This window comes from Amblyomma maculatum, chromosome 4 (assembly GCF_055883805.1).
Source record: "Amblyomma maculatum isolate TAMU_Amacu chromosome 4, ASM5588380v1, whole genome shotgun sequence".
NCBI classification, from domain to species: Eukaryota; Metazoa; Arthropoda; class Arachnida; order Ixodida; family Ixodidae; genus Amblyomma; species Amblyomma maculatum.
The window spans coordinates 118592089-118613723 of record NC_139347.1 but is presented as its reverse complement, the minus strand read 5'-3'; the positions used below and the strand labels follow the sequence as shown (position 1 = coordinate 118613723).

General features: G+C 47.6%; 1 protein-coding gene across 2 annotated transcripts in view; it reads left to right on the top strand.

Annotated features, from left to right (window-relative positions):
• LOC146192229 (arginine kinase-like) overlaps positions 1-21635 on the top strand; it is a 71400-nt gene that overhangs the window by 23061 nt on the left and 26704 nt on the right. Inside the window, exon 1 of one of the 2 annotated variants that reach the window (XM_084602399.1) lies at positions 16493-16567. The exons of the other annotated variant lie outside the window; for it this stretch is intronic. The gene's annotated coding sequence lies outside the window, so the exon portion shown is untranslated. Of the gene's footprint in view, positions 1-16492; positions 16568-21635 lie in introns of those variants that run through there. 2 annotated transcript variants of the gene reach the window in all.

Sequence of the window (21635 nt, the reverse complement as noted above, 5' to 3'; positions counted from 1 at the left end):
GCAGTAGTGCCAACAGCACCGGGGAGGACGATGCTTTCTAGAAGTTTCAGGATCTGTCGCTTTTGACGCTATTTCGAGCGCCCAAACGCTTTGCGCTGTTTGGATCAACTGTCAGCGGTCGTCGTCTGTTGCCTCCGTACGCGCAATGTAGGAAGGCGAAGTTCCCACAATAACGCTCTTCGTTTGTTCCGAAGTTTAGTAGGTGAAGGTCTCGCCTTACCCACCGCTCGCAGCTACCATCATCAATATGCTTTGGAAAGTAAATACATGCTTGGGCCATCCGCACCGGGCTGTTTTCGTCTATGATGGCAGGTAGCCAATGGGAGGTGAGAGCTGGCAGAAATTGTCGGCAGACGTCACTGCTTTCCTGCACTAAGGGGACACAAGGAGGCAGAGAAACAGCGCGCGAATCCTCGCCGAAGAGAAGTAACAAAGATGGGCGAAGAGTGATAGCTGGCGAGACTTTGTGGCTGGCTTGCGGTAGTTGGTTGTTCACTGAAGCACAGCCGCAACTGAAGAAAAACATGACGCACTGCCAAATTGCGGCAGCCTGATCATTACAATTAGGACGTTGTCTATACATTTCGCGCCATTCGCGATATTTTGTCCCCGATAGTTGAAATATGCGATAGTTATGTCAAAGCACGCTGCTCTGCAGGTCTGCAGCAAGTGTTACACTCAGATTCAACACTCAATAACGTTTGTCTATCATATATACCGCAGCGCAGGTTTTTCGCACATGATACTCGTGAACTCGTAGTTTAAAGTGCCCCTCTATTTTAATTTCTGAAGACTTAAGAGAAATAAGCACCGCAGGAACATCGTATTGGGACCCTAATACTAAACTATCCATACCAAACTGGAGCCCTAAGTTTGATAACCTCGAATTTGTAATCAAGATCACCTTAATCATCACATTTGCGGTGTCTTCACCATACAGCCGTCGACTCTCGAATTAAGGCCGTGCGACAAAACAGCACCATTGGATCTGTTTCTCGAGTGACTGCCATCTACTAATGAAAGTCTTGTGAAAAGCACGAAGTTCGCTTTTTTTTTTCTTCTTTTGATTCTTTTATTCGCCAAGTGGAGAGCTTTTGAAATTCGCTCAGGGCTATAGAGATAATCTCTACAAAACGTGTGTTTTACTACTAGATAGTGTTTCTGAAGGAAAATGAACCCATATTCGACGTAAATGCTTCCGCGCTGTATACCGCTTATCGCTCATCATGCCAGAATATGGTCAGATTTTGGGCGGATGAATACCTTCAAAAAGAAAAATTACCGGAGTCCATCACGGCCAGCTGGAAAGCGTCATGCAGCTTCCGTTCTACAAACAGTTTTGCACTTGTTGCTTGATATGCTTAGAACTTTAAAACATCGGTGGTATTCCTTTTACTGGTGGAGCAGAACAGTCTTCCAGACCTACACTCCTTTTCTTCACTGCACATTTTATCCCTGCCAGAGGAGCCGTCGGAACGAAAATACCTCTTTTCAATCTAAAGTGCACGTTGCTCCATAATCGCAGTCCTCACAATTTTAGTATTTTTGCTTCTTTAAACTTTGACCTCCAGGGCCGAATATCTCCTACGAATATCGGTACACTTTCTGTAAACGAATCGACTCGAGCGCCCATCTCATTCTTTAGATTAGACAAGCTGAAACCTTCTTACTAAACTGATATTAAATTAGTCGCTTTCTTAGACAAACACACACACACACTCGGCTGCTGTGGAATCCGGTTAGGTGATAACTGATTGGATGCCTCCGCAACGGTGTCGTGAGAATGGCGGGCACAACGAAGGCGTACCACAGGATAAACAGCCGTCGCAACAGGAATTCCATAATCACGATAGAAGCTCCCTCCAGAAGAAATAACGAGACAAGCAATCAGTCAGTTAGCCTGGTGTTTCGGCCCCCAAAATATTCAAGGGGAAATTAGGACAATCCAAGCAATACTATAGACGTCATCTTGACGGCGGGGAGGCAGAGTGGTCGTTGATTTTTCTTTGGAATGAAAGAAAAGATAATAAATCTCAATAGTGACTTTTATTTGTTCAGCATATGCTCCAAATTTGCCGGAGTTTCTGATCGACAGATTTGGAGCCTATACCAGTAGAAACATTTAGGAGTCTAGAACATCTGCCTTGATGCTAGAGGAGGGAGGAAGTGTCCTCTGTGCTATTTACTGCTTGTACAACGCGATTAATTTCCGTAGGCGAGAACACGGTAAGCCTCATTGATTTCAGACTTTCACCCGCTGCCTTAAATGCGGTTTCTCTTCTGGAATTCCCAACGCCACTAAAATGTGCGAATAAAATATCAGCTTGTTTCACACTCACACGCCGTTCGATTTTCGCAGCTTCCACGTGGAAGTCAACTCCCAGACAAATGTCAGCGTCACGCCCGGGTAAGGATTCCAGAGGGAAGTACGGCCTCTGTCGCTCCATCTTGCAACGAAGCACGGAAGAAAATTAAACGCTTATAGTTAAGGTTTTCAGTACTTAATCCTCCGCACCATTAGCAAGGTCATCCGAACACTTTCACACCCTGCAGGTACCCTTCTATCGTGACTATTTAAGGAATAAATCACGCCACTTAAAAATTTCGTAAGCGCATATAAACGTCAACTAAGGATTGCATCGCCTACAATCAAAGTTAAACAAAGGATAGCAGCTCGGTAGTGATTGCACGCACTGTGAAATTGTTCGAAGCGCTGGCAACGAAAATCGGGAAAGATAGGCTGATTCGCGCTGGACGTGTGATGTTTTTATTACTAAGCCAGCAGACGCGCAACAATAGCTGATTCGGGGTCAGTAAGCGAAAAGCGATGCACAGAATATAGAATAATATGTTCAAGGAAAGAAAAAAAAAAAGGGGGGGGGGGGGGGGGGGGGAGGGAAGCGCGGGAGCCTGGCGTTGTGGCTGTAATTAAATAGACAGAGAAACGGGCGGGAAAGAGTACCTGGAGGGAAGATTAACTGCCTAGTGCTGGTACTTTTGACATCTAACGTAACTTTTTACTCAGCAACAGCTCTTGGCAGCAGCTGGGAGCCTTTTACTAAAATACAAAAAGTACAGCGTCTATATATCTTCATACTTAAATGTCGTGCATAGTGTAACAGCTAGGTAGTACCCCTGACACGTACTCCCCTTAGTTCGAACGGCTTTTGTTTTTGAAGAAACTAAGCTGCCTTAATTTTGGGGAGAAATTTCAGCATAGCTCGCTAAATATCGCCCACTGAAAAATTGAGTTAACAAAATCAAAATTACGATGTTTATCTGATTTATCGAGTTACCATTGGATTAGTCTGTTACCAGTGAGTTGTGTTTCTAATTAACGAATATTTATTCAGCAAGTGGATAAATAAATAGATGCCCCTTGAAAGAGGCCCTTCTACCATTGGCATCGACCAATTTTCGTGAAGCCGGGGTTAATCCGATTAAGCCGTGGTTGCCACTATGAAGTCCCAGTGGCTCTTTTAGAGCGTCATTAGATTCGGTCGACGCTATTATCTGCAGGGCTGCCTTCGAGGGGCGAAAGCCGCATTTTTTTCTTCAGCTCTATGCGACTATAGGAGAGCCATTGGTCAGGTATCCAGCAAATATGAGTTCTTTGTTGATATAGCAACTTGACCAATCCATAATTGCTTAAATACAGTACTCCAACAATCCGTAACCCCACTAATGGAGAATGCGAACCGTAAAGAAATAATAATAATATATGAACCCACGAAGCCACACAAAATATGCTCGCAGTGACAACGTAGACAATCGCTTCTTATAGCAGCGCAAAGTAGAAGATATGCGATTGCACATGTTTACTGGCGGGGTGCGGTAACTGGAGACTTCGCTCTCTGCCGGAAAAGGCTCCTCACCAACTTACACCAACTGGTAGTGCGGCATTCACCGCGGAGGGTACTGGTGGAAAAGATTTGCAGCCGTTTCTGGCTGGCGCGTGCCCCGTACCCCGCACAGGCAGGGCTACAACCAGACGTTCACGCAAGGGGTCCGCCAGTCACCCAGCCACACGAGCACGATGTCGGTGGTGGCGTCGCCGACCCCGTTCGGTCCTCCGCCGGGCGGCTTCATGATGGCCGGCGCGCCGGCGATGATGTACGGCCCCCCGCCGGCCGCTCCATTCGGACCACGGCTGCCGCCGCCGCCGTCCAGCCAGTACGGGCCCCCTTTCGACGCAGGGGGACCACCGCCCTTCGGACCACCTCCGCCATTTCCTCCGTCGTCCTTCATGCCCTACGCCAGGTCAGGGCTCGTCCGACTCTCTTCACGGCGGCCCTTTCGCCCTGCGTCCACGTATTGTGTCCGCCGTTTCTAACGTCTCCCACAACTCGTCCAAGATCGCACATAGGCCCTTCTCGACTCCGGATGCCGCATATCTGCGCTTCAAGCGCACTATCGAATGAGATAACGCTCAAACGAAAGAAATTCAGAACTTAATACTGTCCCGCAAAGCTGTCCAAGCATATAAAAAATCGAATAGATAGAAATATTCATTTTATAGCCATTCTTCTTTGCGGGGATGTCATACACATGCCAGTCTCAACAAGCGAGCGGCGCCGGCTAGAATAGCTACACAACGCAGGCTTGGAAAGTAGCGTCGTTTTGGTTGAGTGAAGGATCCTATGGAACTGCTGCTTACTAATTTCCCCTGCTGCAAAAAAATGACGCACTCCAGCAGTAGTAAATCGCCCGCCGGTCTGCTAACTTTGAATTCGCGCCCATGCTCCTAGCAGCTCTTCATAAAGCTCACTATTTCATATATAGCGTCTCGGCAGCCCAGAAACGAATAATATAGTAAAAAGAAAGATGTAAAATAGTCTCCAACGTGCACAGACTTTCACTGTGAAATATACGGCTGCTTCAATGCGCAAAAGCAGCAAGACGCAATAGGTTTAGGATGTAATGCAGCGTCGTTATGCCGCGCACGATTTTCGCAAGCAATCACCGTGCATGTTGCACTCGAACAAAAAGTCGCCGCGCAGAAACTCCGCCTCGAACGTATTTGATGAAGCAATTACATTTTGTGTACACGTAGTACCGCTAGTGTGGGCCGTGTTCTACCGCTCTCGCGCTCTCAGAGACTCCACCGAGAGACAACAGCGAACTGCAGCTTGATCTCGAAGGGCTCCGCCCCCGCCGGCGAGGTTCCGCCGGAGCTACCGAGATTTGCGGCCGGAGCCACGGCGCGGACGGGACGACGATGACTACGGAGACAGGGGGCCTCCACGGCGAGGCGGCAGCCGGGAGCGGCGCGGAGACGACGGGCCTCCTCGGCGGCGGCGAGGACGGCGGCCGCCATCGCGTCGCGAGGAGGAGGACCGCGACGCCGAAGACGAGGACGAGGGCGGTCCGCTCGTGTCGCCGGCCGAGGCGGCTCGCCACGAGCCCTCGTGTCCCATCCGCAAGGCGAGCAGCGAGCGCACCAGGCGAGGCCGCCGGGATGAGGACGAAGACGAAGAGCGGCCGGACTTCGAGGAGGATGAGGATGAAGCCACCAACCGCCTCGGTCTCAAGAAAAAGAAGTACGTTCCTCCCCACAGAGGGCGCTACGCGCATGCACAGATACGAAAAAGACGCTTTCTTAAAGGGGCCCCCAATTACACACTTTCTACGCGCATTCTGTGTTGGTCAGGGGAACGTATACCACACAGCCGTTAAATGTGGGATCAGCCCCTGTCCAGCACACTAGACAAGGACATCGTACTGACTTCACAATCAGCTCTGTTTCAATTGCTAGGAGGATCATCACAGCTGGGGTAAAAGAACCGCGTCTAAATATGCGGCTACGGAGTATTTATTACGGGACCGTTCATTTTCTCCTTACTGGAAACGAAAAGAAAGCTTCCTCCTTTTAGGACGAGTTTCTTTAATCCTGCTTAATTTCCCCGGTGACATCAGCACAGCAAGCTTTTGCTCTATGGGAAGAGCTAACTTGTGTCAATAACACAAGGGTTTGAGGTGCCACTGTGGGCCTAGGCGACAGAAAGTAATATAGAAAACGCCACACTGTTGCCCTTTAAGCATATGAAATAGACCTTCTATTCGCCTTTATCAGCAGCTAATTCGCTTATATAATAGGTGCTGCCCTGCTCTATTAAGTCACTCATGGCGGCTTGTTTCATCATAGGGGACCCTAAATATCCATCCACTTGAGCTTGCCAGGTTATCCATAAAACGCTCGAACAGCGCCGCCATGAAGATGTCAGCCCGGGTACACACCACTACAGGTGGCGCATAGCACTTCCATATGGAATGCGAACGTAAGGCTTCAGTCCTGTTAATGTATCATGCTGCAGCCCTTGCAGCAGGATGAGGTTCCCTCCAATCTGCCCTCTGTAGCGCCGCTGCGGAAAAGCGGTACCCTTCTTTCCTCTGGCAGCCCCGCCATGGTGGTGCAGTGGTTACGGCGCTCGACTACTGCGCCCAAGGACTGCGGGATCGAATCCCGGCCTCAGCGGCCGCTTTTCAATGGCGGCGAACAGCAAGGCGGCTGTGTGCTTCGCGATGTCAGTGCACGTTAAAAAAACCTCAGGTGGTCGAATTTTCCGGAGCCCTCCACTACGGCGTCTCTCATAGCCTGAGTCGCTTTGGGACTTTAAACCCCACAAACCAAACCAAACCTTGCCACGGGCAATGGGCTTCTTTGGAAGCGGCTATGCTTGCCAATGCACTAGTTAAAACTAAATTAAGATGATTCCAGTTGAGGGAATTAACCTGAAAATATCTATACTGTACATTCAATTCGTCCGCTCTAGTAGCGCGTTTAGGAGAAAAATCATTCACGAACGACACTGCCAAGTGGGGAACTTTCAGTTTCCGATGTGTTTATGTGTTTTCATGATCGGTTAGCGCAGTGATTCAGGGCCCGCTTAAAGGGACAGTGGGAATGACCTCACTTGAATACTAAAAAAAAAAAAAAAAAAGTATATTCTGTATATTAGTGTTTGTCCTTTAGCAAAAGTCGCGATTCAATAGTTTTTCGGGCACTCTATTCATACTCGCAACGTCAACACCGAAGACTTCGTGAATGCAGTTCTATAGCGAATGACGGTGAGATATGCACGTAAGAAAAAAGACTTTCTAGACACACGTATTGGATTAGGCCAACGATTCTGGGCAAAATTACCGAGATCATTATAGAAACACGAGGCAAACAGCTGCGGCATTGCGTTGAAAAAAAAAAAAACGAGTATGATGCAATGTGTGCCACGGAATCTAAGCAATGAGTTACTGCCAGCAGATATGAGATGCATGCTGCGCCGGTAAGTTTGCGTTTTGAACGAATATTAGCACCGAAGAAGCAACAGATGCGATAATATCAATTATTATTATTATTATTATTATTATTATTATTATTATTATTATTATTATTATTATTATTATTATTATTATTATTATTATTATTATTATTATTATTATTATTAAGAATTTGCGATGCTTCAAGGAGGTGTAATGAAAGTAGTGTTCAGTAATGTTGCTACGAGCTGTATCTGATATTGTGCTGTCGAAGTCTTAAATTCATTCGATCATTCTTGTCATGAATTCGATTTTAATTCTTACGTGGACGCAAATTGTCCCAGCTGAGGTTGCCACTCGCAAGAAAATCTAATACCACAGAAATAGTGCATTCACGCAGCGCTCAAAGCGTGCGACTCGTAGAAATCCAAAGGAATTGAAAGTTGGGTTGGGTTGGGTTGGGTTGTGGGGTTTAACGTCCCAAAGCGACTCAGGCTACGAGAGTCACCGTAGTGGAGGGCTCCGGAAATTTCGACCTCCTGAGGTTATTTAACGTGCACTGACATCGCACAGCACACAGGCGCCTTGTTTTTCGCCTCCATCGAAAGGCGGCCGCCGAGGCCGGGATTCGATCCCGCGCCCTTGGCAACTGTAGTCGAGCGCCGTAACCACTGCGCCACCCCGGCGGGGCCGAATTGAAAGTGTTAGCATCGGTGTTGTGGCAAAACTGCAGAGAAGCGCGGATCGGAATAGATGGCATCTAGCCGGCGCGCTGGCCGACGTGTCTCCGTTAGTAAGAGTTTGCCTTTTAAACAATATATATAAGAGTGCTACAATAACGAAGTGGATGAAGACCGCCTTGCACAAACAACCTTGAGTAAAGCTGGGTTCCTTCGAAAAGAGAAAGTATGTAGAAGTTTGCCAGCCCTGAGTATGCCTTGCATCGGCGTGAGTGGGCCCTGGTAACGGTGGTCGCCTGTTGCGTGTGCTGCATGAAAACGCGTCGAAGTGTCCGTTCTCTTTATACGGCAGTGTGCCTGATAGATGAGCAGCAACAGCAATTGCAGCATGCAATACGCGCTCGGCTCTTTCTTCCCCGGCGCAGATACAGACTCGTTCCGGCCGACACGCTGAAGCGCTACATCACCGTCATCCAGAGGTGAGCGCGCCACCGGGCCCCCTTCTCTGAGACCGCATTCGCATTGCTCCTGCATTCGCATTGCTCCTCCTCCTCCTCCCCGAGAGCTCGGAAAAAATGGCGGATTTCAAGATTTGGTCCGAAAAATGTCCAACCTGATTTCCCATGATTAAAGTTAGAGCTTATCTATTGCAACGTCGAATGCTTCAAAAGCTGTTCGTCGTATCGTACGGTTAATCCCAAAGCCAGCCTCATATTTCGTGGAAATCATGTGCAAAATGTAAATTTATATCACTGAATATTTGAGCTTTAATTTCATGCTAAGTCAGTAGCGATACCATTTTCTACAGACGCCTACATTTCGAAAAGCATTAGCGCCCCGCGTTGTGACAGCGCTTGGAGTAATAAAACACTATCTGCCGTACTTATTCAGCATATAGAACACGTCGCAGTTCCTGTAGAAACACTGACAGGGAATTCTAAAACATGTTAAGTTTCAAACAAGATAAAACAGGGCGAGGGGGGGGGGGGCAACAAGCTTTCTCTTAATTTATTTTTGGACCGGGCCTTGCTCACTGTTAATCCGCCCCTGACGCGCAGTCCAAAGGTCGAAACCGCTTTCCGCCACAAGAAAGGAACAATACTTTACATGTAGAGTAACAAGACCATCTATCTCAAAGGCCGCAAGCCTTGTACCGCAAAACAAGGATAACTAACTAAAAGCATGATAGGGTAAAGTAAAACTAAACTTGCTAACCTTGATCTGCAGCAGGCGTATATAGTTCAGCACCTTAGTAAAACTATGGAGGGAGTGCACACCCAGTCATCTTGGATGCGAAAGGTCCTGGTCGCTTCAGTCACTTTCTTCGCCATCTGATCTGGACGCCTCACTAATCTCAAGAAACGAAAGAAGCGCGATCACATTTTATGCGACAACAGTTCTCGCCCAGCAGAGAACCTGGCGTGGTCAGTGACGTGTCGAGAAATTCAAGATAGGGAGATATGTTCCCTAGGGAACATGTAACTGAAATCGATTAAAAAAAAAAAAACAGATTAACCCTGATGATGTTGAATCATGACAAACTTTATTGTGACACTCTAGAATGTAAATTAACTGCGCTGGAAAGAAAACTGGGATGAGATGGCACTCGAAACCGGCACCGTGTCGCCACGACTCGCAGTCTTGTGCACGTTACAGAAATATGTAACCGATTACCATTGCTCTATCTGAAATGCAACTGGTTACAGCGGTCGACTAGAGCACAGGAAAAGGAATTTAATTCTTAGAGAACAATAATCAATTGTTATTGAGTTACTCATTGAAAAACGTGATGAATAGGTTACAAACTTACGCAAAAATGAAAATAATAACAATTAATCAATTACGTACAACTCCGGCTCACGCTACTCTGAGACACGCTACTCCTGGTCCATCGAGGCTTGCTCGTTTGAATTGGTTAAAGATGAGCACTTGAGTTGTGGTGGTCTGGTGGTTTGTGTTTGTATTTCAGTATTAGTTATACACACAATGAAACTAAAGCGTCTTGAGGATGCAACAATCCGAATATGGAGCGCTTCATCACATTTTGCCATAACGCGAGGCCCGTACATGTCCTGTGTTGCGTGCAATGTGCCCCTCGGCACCGGGGGCAATTGCACGCTCGCAATGCAACCGGACTACCCTCGGCCGAAGGCGTCCATCGTCTCGCCCACCGCGCTGTACAGGCGGCCGGTTCGCCGTGGTATCCGGTAACCGGATGCGAGACGAGCTCTCGGCTCAGGTGCGGCGATCACGAGAGGAGCGCGGCGATGGCTTTCAGCGGCGTCGCTGGCCATGAGTCGAAGCGGCGCTCAAAGGCCAAGTGTGGACGGCAACCGAAACACGTCACATCCTCTTGCACTTCTGCCGGCTTTGAGAAGCGGGGCGTTGGCATGTACGGAGTTTGGCCAACGTGTCGTCTACCTTACAAAGATCGTGCGCAGAAAGGTGCGACTGGCCTACACCCACGGACATTGAATTTTCTGTACACGGACCTATGTAGTTCCTGTAATAACTTGGTGTTTGTCTTTTGTTCCTTTTATTTATTTATTTTTTGCATCCCAAATGCGCGCCTATACATATCATAGACAATGTAAAAAAGAAAATGCGCGTAAACTATAGATCGGTTTATATCCACACTTAGCGAGGAGACATTCATTTTAGTTCATGATACGCGTTTTACTGTTGCAAGTGGAATCTTACAGATGCCGCCGGTAATAGACGAATGCGGCCCTCACCTCGCCAGCGAGTATACGTCGACGTTTTGTCCTGATGCATGATGCAACTGGCCGGTCTGAAAGTCCACAACATTGCATAGTCGAGTCCTCATTGGAAGCCGTTCACGGGATATGATTCTGTGGCAATGATATCCACAGAGCGTTCGTTTGAAGCCCACAATGACAGGTTTCGGAGGCGCATGCCCCTGTTTTCAAGCAGTCCACCCCCGAAAAGCCGAGCACCAGGACTGGGAATAAGCTTGCATTCATTAAAAAAAAATAAAAGGAAGAACAAAAACGACGGGTACCCGACCAGCAGTGGGAGTCGAACCGACCATCTAACAAAGCCGAGGCGCGTGCGCACTACCTCAAGCGCTGTAATAGCGCTAAGAAGGGCGCGCGAAAGCCTGCAGATTCATTTGGACATTGGCCGTGGTGCGTCAGAGGGTGGCATCTCTACTTTCCTCTAGCATGTCCTGTATGCAAACGGCAGGCAAACGGAGAGCAAATGTTTACTTTTGTTCCTCTCGCCGACCTGGCGCCCAAGCAGTGCACGCGCGGCATTGTCGGTGGAAGCACGTACTCTTCAACAGACACCGACTCGGCACAAATGTAAGACGCTGTGCCAGCACATCAAGAACCTCAGTAGTTAAAACGTTATGTGCTCTTGACTAACACACTTTCAAAGTCGGTGTGTGTGCGACAGTTTTCAGGAGGATGAAGTCACTTCATGTCACCGTCAGATGTTTATACGCCATAAAAATCAGTTTACGCATTGCCAAAAAAAAATAATAAAAAATGAATACTCAAAAGCGGTCATCAGAAGACTGCCTACCGGCGGAAGAGGAAAGGCTCCGAAGGGAAATTAATTTTCTGTAATTTAGACCCTATATAAAATCAGTTTCATTTAAACAATAACTGATATCTATTTAATCACTGCTGTTGGTTCTCGTAATATTCCAAGGCAGTGCTTCGAGAGGACTGATAAGAACGTTATTCTAGCAGCCGAATGTGTAAAGAACTGTATTTAAAATCAATGATTAATTATCTGATTCAGCTCACGTAAAGATAAGGTAGGAAGCCTTGGTCTGTGCTCAGCCTTTTTCTTAATCACTAATGGGAGGGAAAAGTTGGGCCCAAATTTGCGCTACGTCGCGGGGAGTCTCACTGACCCGTAATATTGGTCGCGATCATATCTAGGCTGCCATCTTGGATTCCGTCTGGCGTTTTTGATCGTGCCAGTGAATGTAAATATGACCTGCCGCTTCCGTGGCACGGTAGACAGTAGTCATAACGCGAGACCCTGCTTCGTCTTTCCGGCCGTCATCTCGATCCTGACTGCTTCTGTCGCGACTTGCAGTGTATCGTGTTTGTGGGCGAACAACCAGGTTCCCTCGGCGCGCCTGCCTCACAGTCGCAGTTCGCACTAGTCGCAAGAGAAAAATGCTGGCATACAGTGTTGACCACAACATGTTTTAGAGTTTCAATACAATGAAGACCTAAATCTATCAATATAACGTGTGTGAGTATTGGCAGTCCGATGACTACCCGTAACCTGGTTCAGAAGCCGGTGCACGAAATTCCAAGCGTTGTCGGTGTGATTTCCGGACACTGAGAACCGTCTGGCGATTGGGAAATTCAAATTTGGCTTCATCCGCAATCCCGGGCCCGTTCAGAGGGTACTCGTGTACATTTACTTGCCTAAGCTGCACTGCAAGCACGCCCACTTTGACAATGCGTGCGGGCTGCGCTCACCTAGCAAATTGTTTTTCCGCTGACTTCAATGTATGGTTCGTGCAGTTTCTGCTACATAAGTAAGCGACCCCTGCAGTCTACACTTGGGAATTCAAATTTAGAATAAGCGGTTAAACGTTGCTTTTTATTTTTTTATTTTTTCTGGGGTTGGGGAGGGGGAGGGCGGTCCAAAGAAGATTGCTGACGCCATTTTGAATGTTGGACTTCAGTCGAATTCAAACTAAATGCGCATCGAGCGACGTCGGTTGAACGGAAATCGGTCGCCAGACAGGCAGGAGGACCGCCGACACTCATACTTACAAATTCTACATTACTACTGCCGCTCTAACTGTGAGAAACAACCGAGCAGCTTAAAATAGAACCAGAAAGCATTGTAATCTGTAATCGCTGTCTGCCAGATTTTTATCCTGGATTCATTAACGCTTTGCGCCAACACTGAGTTCATATATTTCGTGCCAAGATGCTTGGAAGGATCGCTGTGTGCCTCCTTATTAAAATAAGAGCTTTACATCCATTTGGAACCGCATTGTTGTCTCACACTCATTACGAAAGTCAGCGCCTTCTTACTTTTTTTCCGAATATGTCGGTGACTCCATTTTTTTTTTTTTTTTTTTTTTGAGGCTTGCAATTGCCTAACCGTTTAATGCACTACATATACAACGACGGACACAGCGGTCTCGTAGTTTTTCCTTTCAGCACGGTGCACGTAACGACTCTATTTCTTCGTGGCGAAGATAGAATCCTCAATGTCGCAAATAGTGTTGTATTTTATGGCGGCCACCGAAATACGCAAATGTTCCATTAAACGTACAGGTTCCTGTCACGTCCTCCGCCGTTCTTGCGCACTCGCCGCTATTATTATCACTATTTTTTCTGGGTTTTTGATTCCATTGTGCACTTCAAAACAGTGATTATATGATCGATCGGACATTTCCTAATTCTGAAATTTGAAGGTGGCGCTTTGTACCATTTGTGGCGCTTTGTAAGAAACCCTACTTGCTCCTTTAAATTTCATGATTCGCATTAAACACTAGCCAGAATTGTCTTCATTCAGGTCTGCATATACTATTGAAGTCAAGAAGTGCAGGAAGCTGAAAGGGTTAAGGGCGGCGAAAATACTGTAGAATATCGAGACGATGTAATTCCACCGACCAGCGCTCAGAAGTTTCTCTGGGGCAGGTTAGTCTTCTCAAAACACAACGTCAACTTGTAGCGGGGATGCAGAAAACAAGAGTCTGCATTTTCCTTATGAACACCAGCGGAGCAGAAAGAATATATATAGAGGTGACTTGATACCAGAGGAGGCGTGAGATAGCTGCCGGAGGATGATGTACGCTGACGCCATGTTGGCTGACACGGAAGGCTCCAAATCAGCGATCAAAGTGATGCGGAACTGTTGATGGTGTGAGCAATAATCTGCTCTATTAGACGCAGGAAACTTTACGTAGAGTAATGGGGTCAGTGAGCGGTGATCCCGCAGCTTGACAGCATAGAATTTTTAATTAAAACAAATGCGTCACAATTTTCGTCAGCTCAGGATAAACATAGCAGCATGTGTTGCCTGTGAGTAAGAGCGTAAGGGATGTGCTGAAACCACCGCGACAAACTCCCACAATTTGGAGTATATTAACTAAAAACAGATCCACTGCACGTTACACTCGGTTCGATTAAAGAATGCCCTACGGACCAAGGCAAAATAATCGTTGAAGGCAAACAATGCGCTCCGACCAAAGCTCGGCCTCAGCACACCAAGACGCCACCTCCTGGGAGCACCGATTGGAGTCGCGCCGCTAACACGTAGCTTTCCGCTGGACGCCTGGCGCAAGCCGCCCATGGCTGGGGTGCGCTGCGCTCTGCGGCGGTGCTCTTCGTGGCTGGCCGGCCGCCCTGCGGGTCTGGACCCCGCGATACGCCGCTGCCACTTGGACCGGTGAGCCGGCGCTCTTCAAGCACTCCGCACAGCGCGGTGCTTTTTCCCGCGCAGCCTATTTCTGCTCCCTTTATTGTTGTTAGAAATAGCGCAACGCTCAGAAGCCCCCGAAGCTGGCTTCCGTCTCGTTTGACTGACCTTCGACATGGACTCGACTGCGGTTATTTCCTGCGCATTCTCCGGTTGCACCTCGCTCCCGCTTCGGTTAATTCAGTAATCAGTCTGTCTCACTCATTTTGCTGCACCCAGAAGCTCGGGAAAACCCATCTGCCTATAGGCACTGCACGGGTAGCACTTCATACACTCTTGCTGCGTAATCTTTTGATATCACTTCGCTCGCATTATCTAGATAAAGCGAAGCATGTGCACTGTAGCGACCAAAGATGGAACTCACACTAAAACGGTAGTTTGTGTTCGCTGAGTGCACCTTGCGAAGAGGCTCCATCTCCCCATTCATTTCATTCGAGCACACCGCGTATCGATGATTGATGCAAACGAGAATTTTTTTTTTTTTTTTTGTCTGCCTTCGTTTCTGGTGTTCTCATTTTTACTCGAAGTGGCCATCAGAAAACAACCTTACTTTCATGTCCAAACAAATTTTGGCCCGCAATCGGCGCGAAGCGTGTGTCCGAAAAGAGACTCCCTATTAAATCGGCCTCTACTCACCTAACCCCTTCCACCCCTCGGCTTTCCCTCCGTTCTTGCCGCGTGTTGTCAGACAATCTCGCGCTCATCTCCTCTTCCTCTCGATCTGAACTTCGAGTCATATTCCGCATCCTCCGAGAGAGTAGCGCCCAATGCTGGGCATCGATTTTCTAACACGATTATAGCAGCAAGCTGAATTCTATGGGGCACTTTTTTTTTTTCTTTATATGCACGTAGCCTAAACTCGCTGTTGGTTCCCGCTCTTGCCGTTTCTCCCACGTCGCTCGTGCGCACCGAGGGAAGCCGTGCGTACAGAAGCCGTGCGTACATTGACGCCACCCACTGCTGTGCGCGCGCTTGCCGATACGAGGGGTGAAAAAACGCGGAAGTTCGAAGCCAAGCGGTTGTTTTACGCGAGACCACTTCGTTGCGCGGGAGTGGATCCGCACCACCGCTGAGTCCGCGCGCGCGGTCGGCACACACGGCTGGATCGATCGTTGGCGCCATCTTGACGCCGGCGATTCGGCGCACGCGGAGAAGACGCGCTGCCCACCTAGCGCGAAGCGGATGAGGATTTCTCCTAACTCCCTTCTTGTTCAGCCGCTGCACTTTGCTCGTTCCCTGATGGGCCACTTAAGTAGGCGAGCGTGTAAGACATGTTTGCGCAGCTCCCCCGATGAGGAGCCGTTATTAGCGAAAGTCAACGCGGCTCAAAAGGGAAGCCGTCGCGCGGAACACCGCACTTCGCGAGCGTCGTTGCTACTAAAATCGTGAACGAACAACCTTCATTGCATCATTTGCTTGTTATTTGTGGTTCCCTTTTCAGGCACTTAGTGCAAGCAATGAAAGATACCTCTTTAGAGGCGCGTTGAGAGATAAGGGTACGGATAGATACCCGGTACCCCGGCACTGTTTATAACAACTGAGCGACTGATCCTCATCTAAGCACAGCTCCAGAAGCGTAACATTAAATTCGGAAAAAAAAATAATTCTTTCGAGAGTATGGGGGAAATTAAATTACGATTTTTTATTACATTCTACCTTATTTCAAAACGCTGTCTGTGCCTCCTAAACAGGGCGCTAACACGAACGTTTCCCGCAGTGTCCTCCAATTGAGTTGGCTCCCTGTTTAAATTATGGCCTCGTCTTGCGAGACTAATTTTACGCGCTGCAGGATTCGGCCGGTGTTCCTCCCGTGTCGTACTGCGGTGCACATAGCAGTTCCCCGCGGCGGTGTTCCTTAACGCCCTCGTCTTGCGCTCCGCGAGTCTCGCGCGCCTCCGCGCTGTCTCTCTTGTCCCCTCTGAAACACCCTCTCTTCCCCGACGGCGAAAACCCGAGCCGTGCCCGCGGTCCAAGCTCCTTGGTGTCGGCTGCAGAGCACACACCCGCGAGTGGTGAGGGGTAGGAAGAAGGAGAGAGCGTCTTCCCGTGATCCTCCGTGGTGGCTGCCCTCCTCCTCCCGGGCCCAGGCTCGGCTCCTCTCTCCGGAGCGGCGACAATACCGGCGCTTTCTTCACAGTCTTCCCACCGCTCGGGTAAACAGCGCACTCGCAGGAGCCAGTTCTCTATCCGCTCTCCAAGAAGAGGTCAGTCTCAAGCTGTACTTTCACTAACTTGCACCGTTCACCCCTAATCTAATTCCCCTCGCTCTTCCTACGGCCGATGCTTTCAAATGCTATTGATTCCTCTTAATCAAAGGACTTTATTGCGGAAAATATCTTCCCGCGCCGGTGATGTTAGACGCTTCCTACCGATGCGAGCCGGCAGTTACTCTTGTTTGCCGATGATTGTGCTGGAAACGGTTGAAAATGCCTACGTTCACGTGGATGTCTCAAAAGGGTTATAATTCTGGAGAAAGACTATTAATATTTCTTCGAGATTTTCGGTTTGCGATAGGTTTCTGTCAAAAGTTGCCCTGACCTCGAATTCTCAACGGGAGCGGGCGTGACCTTGTCTGCCAGCTGAGAAGCAGACCAGAGAGTGTCGCCCAACGGTGATGACCTTCCATCAGTGTCATGCCGAAATGAAGCTGAATTTCAGCTTTTTACATATTGCAGCCGTACGTTCTTCGTACTTCCCATCATTGACTATGAATTTTTTTGTCCTTGAAATTTCGCACATTATCTGGATTTTTTTTTTTACGCGTGCGATCGTTGTCTCTTGTTTCATTGCACACTTTCAGAATCCTAAATTCTGGCAAAATCAAATGTAAATGCACGCAAGGGTTAGCAGAAAAATCTAGGAGGACGCTTAAGCTTAGCCCTCAGAGTAGACACGATAGCGCCTGAAACACCACATTTGTAACAGCTATTTGTATCGCATTTCTTGTTCAAATCGTTTAAATTTATCATTACTGTCTTCTCAGTGCCTCAACATAAAAATTAGGGGGACGCTTGAGCTTCGCTTGTACAGTATATAGGTGCGATAGCGTCTTCAGCACTATCTTTTCATTGGATGATTATTTACATTTTTCTGTTTTGTATCATTTAAATTTTAAAAATAATTATTACTGCCTTCTCAGCGCACATTCCAAACACGCGTTGGTAACTCGTGCGCTCCGCAGCGCTTTCAAAAGGTGGCCCTCTCACACGCTTGGTACCAATATATGGAACCAACATATGTATCTGCACGAAGGGACCATTCCCGAAAAGTGCGTGAATATGCTTGCCGGATAAACGTATTTACGAACAGCTTCTTCCCTATAACAGTACATGAGTGGAATGGTTTACCTGAAGAAATTGTTTCCGGGACCCCTCCGTCTTCTATCCGGGACCTGAAGAATATTCTTTTTTAATTGGTTTTAGCATTGCTTTCAACTTCACATGTCTGTATTTCCGGTGTCCTGTTGTGTGGGTAAGTGATGCAAATATCTAGACAACTAATTGTATAAGTACCGTTTTATTTTTCACTGCTCGTTTCATGCCTTTCAATTTACAGCTGAATTTGTATTATGTCATCTGTGCACCCATATTGTTTTTTCTTTCCCCCTACACTAATGCCTGCAAGGGAGCTGTAGGTATGTAAATAAATAAATAAATAACAAATAAATAAACGACCCTTTGAGGCCCATGCGCTAAGTGCCAGTCTGGCATGCAGCGGACCTAGGTTTCGAACACCTATAGCGAAAAAGCTTATTTCATTGAATTCCATATTTTTCCGACACGTTTCTGCGTTACGGCGACAGCTTTTTGGCTGAGCGAGCCCTTCGCGCTATGTGTAAAACATGACCTAGCTCTCTGGTGGATGTTTTCCAACGGTAGATGCAACACCTGGTGTTTATTTGCTTTTTTTAGAGACCTCACTTTCAAATATTCTACCGGCAATAGCCACCAGCGTTAATGCAGCACATAAGGTAGGCAGAGGCGGATGGGAGTAAACTGACCTCTTCTCGTTTTCGCATGATAAGCAATGAGTTCCGGTAGGAAATATTTACAACGTCCGTGACGCAGAAATCCGAACACAGCTGAGCTTGGCAAAAGAAGCTCTGTCCAGCCCAAGAATGCATTTTAGTCCCCTCGCGACGAAGGGAAGGGGGGCAAGCATTCCGCGGGTCGCCGCATATTCTGGGTAGCGTAGAGGTCCTTCCGAACACTCCGTTACATGCTCTCTTGTTAAAGCCCCTTGCATTCCCGACGCTTTTGCCGCAGGGAAAGTGCACGGAGAACAGCGGCCGAGCTCACCGGTAGGGTCTGGTTGCAATGGGCTCAACTTCGCCAATTAGGTTTCGCTGCGACATAATCTGAATTTTTACCCACTCTCTCTGCTTAAACTGCTTCAGCCGGAAGGCAGTTCACTTCGCATCATCTAAGCCAGCCTGGTAATAACTGCATCCTAAAGCACGTGGGAACATTGTCTGCATACCTTGGATAGGCAACGTTCCCAGCTTCTTTCTGGCTCGCTTCTATCATCGCTTTCACACATCGTGGCGAAATTCTTCCCCGGCAGCAGGTTGTTGGAAACAGCCACGCGGGTGGCAGAATCACTGCACTCCCGCCAAGCTCTACATTAGAGCGCGGTAAACTTCAAGTATTTTTATTTTATAAAAAGACACTGGTTGCAAAGCGCCCAAGTAACGCGAGCAAGTCCGAGCCTGAGCTAAGAAAGGAAGTTATAGTAAATCAAGGGATCATCCGTTCACCTGCTCCTCCTCGCCGATTTCGGCCGTAGCATTATACGTTATTGCACTGGTCTGGGAAAAGCCTGTCCAGCTCAATCAGCGACACTGCATGCTCCCTTCTGCTATTCCGAGGGGAGGCAGCCTGTAGGCTTCATTCAGCGGACGTTCAGTTCACGCATGCCCTTCCTCACTTCCCTCGCATCTGCGGAGTTGGCGCAGGCAGCTAACGTAATTAGTTACCGTGGCCTTGGGGATTCCGCCGAGCGCTCCTGTCGATTTGGTTAATGCGAACGCTTGCTCCAGCGCAACTCTGGTGAGAGGAATCTGCTTTTCTGGAGGTCATTTTTCTGCTTTACGATGCGTTACGTTAGTCGCGTTAGTTACAACACGTAATAAAAGTGACTGCAGGCAACGAGGCATATGCTGACTATATACGATGTTAAAGGATGAAGAAATAATGGTTAAAAGTGAGCAACTGAGGGCTTGATACTGTGGCAGGCTCAAGGTTTAGGCTATCATGTTCTTTCGAGAAATTACTTCAGTTATTCTGGATCGCGCAGTAAAAGGGTTTTAAAACGTTTTTCTGAAGCTCAGATGCAATACTTGGTACGGTCAGTGTGCACACTTCTGAGCGTACCTTCAATAAGCACAGGCTACCAACGTGTCTAAATACATACGGGAAACACGGATCCGATGCTAATGAGCAATTATTCCTTTATTGTAGAAAATAATTCCAAAGCGAATAAATACCATTTGTTACGCGATTAGCTACGTTAAAAGCTTCTTTAGATACACAGTGCAACTTGAAGAGAGCAAAGCGAAAGTATTCACATCAGTTAGCGGCGCATATTAGCTGCAACAAGGCCTCCATTTAGCAGCCGCACCATCTATCTCTACTGTCCTTTATTTTGTTCATCTTGGGCTATTTTACTATTTATGCTATTTTACCTTAAACGTAGCCAACACAGTTCTTCGGCGATATTTTGTCACTTTGAGCGTTATTCGATAATTGTCTACAAAACATATTAAAACAATGCAGAAACGTGAACCTAACTTAGACACATACGGTAGATATGGGCTTTAAAAGGTCGCAAAGCGGAGTCTCGTAGAACGTAAACCAAAACTATGAAGGGTTAAGGGGAGCCTCGGTGCATTAGCCAGCGTTTCGAGAAGAGGACTTGTCCGCATGGCGAATTCCTATTGCACGGTTGGGATACAGAGGTACGATGAATGCGAAATGATTCAAAAACTGTCCTCAGTAACCAAGGTGATAGCAACTGCGCACTCTTTGAGAACGGAAGTTCGTTTTGTGTTGAGGATCAAATAATAAAACGAGCGCTGTTGTGAAGCCAGCAGGCACTAACTCGAAGATTAGCCGCACTTTTTCCTCTTCACCTGAGCATAAGAAAAGAAAACGCCGACACTCGCAATTGCACGCCGCGAGACAAGGCTAGTTCACAAAGAAACGTCGCAGCCGTAATTAAGTGTTCCCGCAAAGTAATTACTCAGCGAGAGGAGGCCAGAATAATGCCCAACGTTGCCACCGCGACCCGGCCAATAGGTAGTACTGTGCACAGTGCACTTGGGCTCCACAGACTCCCCGCTCGTCCCTTTCGAAGTACGTGTACCTTTTTCGCACCCCTGTATCTTCCTGAAGCGCACGTCAGCCACGGAACATCGCGCGTGCCTTGATGAGAGGCCGACCGCGCACACTGACCCGGCTGTACTTAAAGTACTGCGCGAATATGATTCCTTTGAGCAATATCCTTCTAGGACGCGCTTCTGCATTATGCGATAATTCCCGCCACCGCTCTCACAATTGCGAATTCTTAGAGTTATGAACAAAAAGATAAATTTAAATCGTAATAATAAAATACTTCCGAAAGGAACGGTGCACGCGCCCTTATTTAAAGCATACATCTCGCGGCTCGCGACAAAGCCAGTTTTGTTGCGGCTGCAGCAAAATTGTGCAGCGTTATAGAAACTACTATTGTTATGGAAATAAATTCCGTCACTATTATATAAAGGTTACTCTCTTTACGCCAGTTGGCTCTGCAAAGTGGCATAAAAGTTTATGCTCTTTGAGCGAAATTTTATATTTGATTCTCAACTAGAAGGCGACTCGAAAGTGCCTCATCTTGCAGAGAAGCACACGTGCATGGCACAACGCAAAATCACGCATATTGACTAGGTTCGCATGTAAAAATCGCATAAAAATCAAAAACCTGCAAGAACTTCACCATTCGTACAGAGGACCTGCATGTCGAATCATGGTGCGGCGTGCGGTTGCTTTTTGCCCTCTTTTTGCGCTGCCGATGTTCGGCACGGTAGTCATGCCAGTCTGAATACGTTTGTTGTTTGGTTCAGGTCAAGCTAAAAGGGCAGCGCTAACACTACCACCACCCTATTAATAATATAGTCACTAAGCACTGGCTCCGGATTTCGTTCTATGATTGAAGACCCGTACATCTAAACATGGATAAGTTAGTGTTTAGCACGTTCTTAGTTGACAATTTTTGGCACACATTTATTTGTCG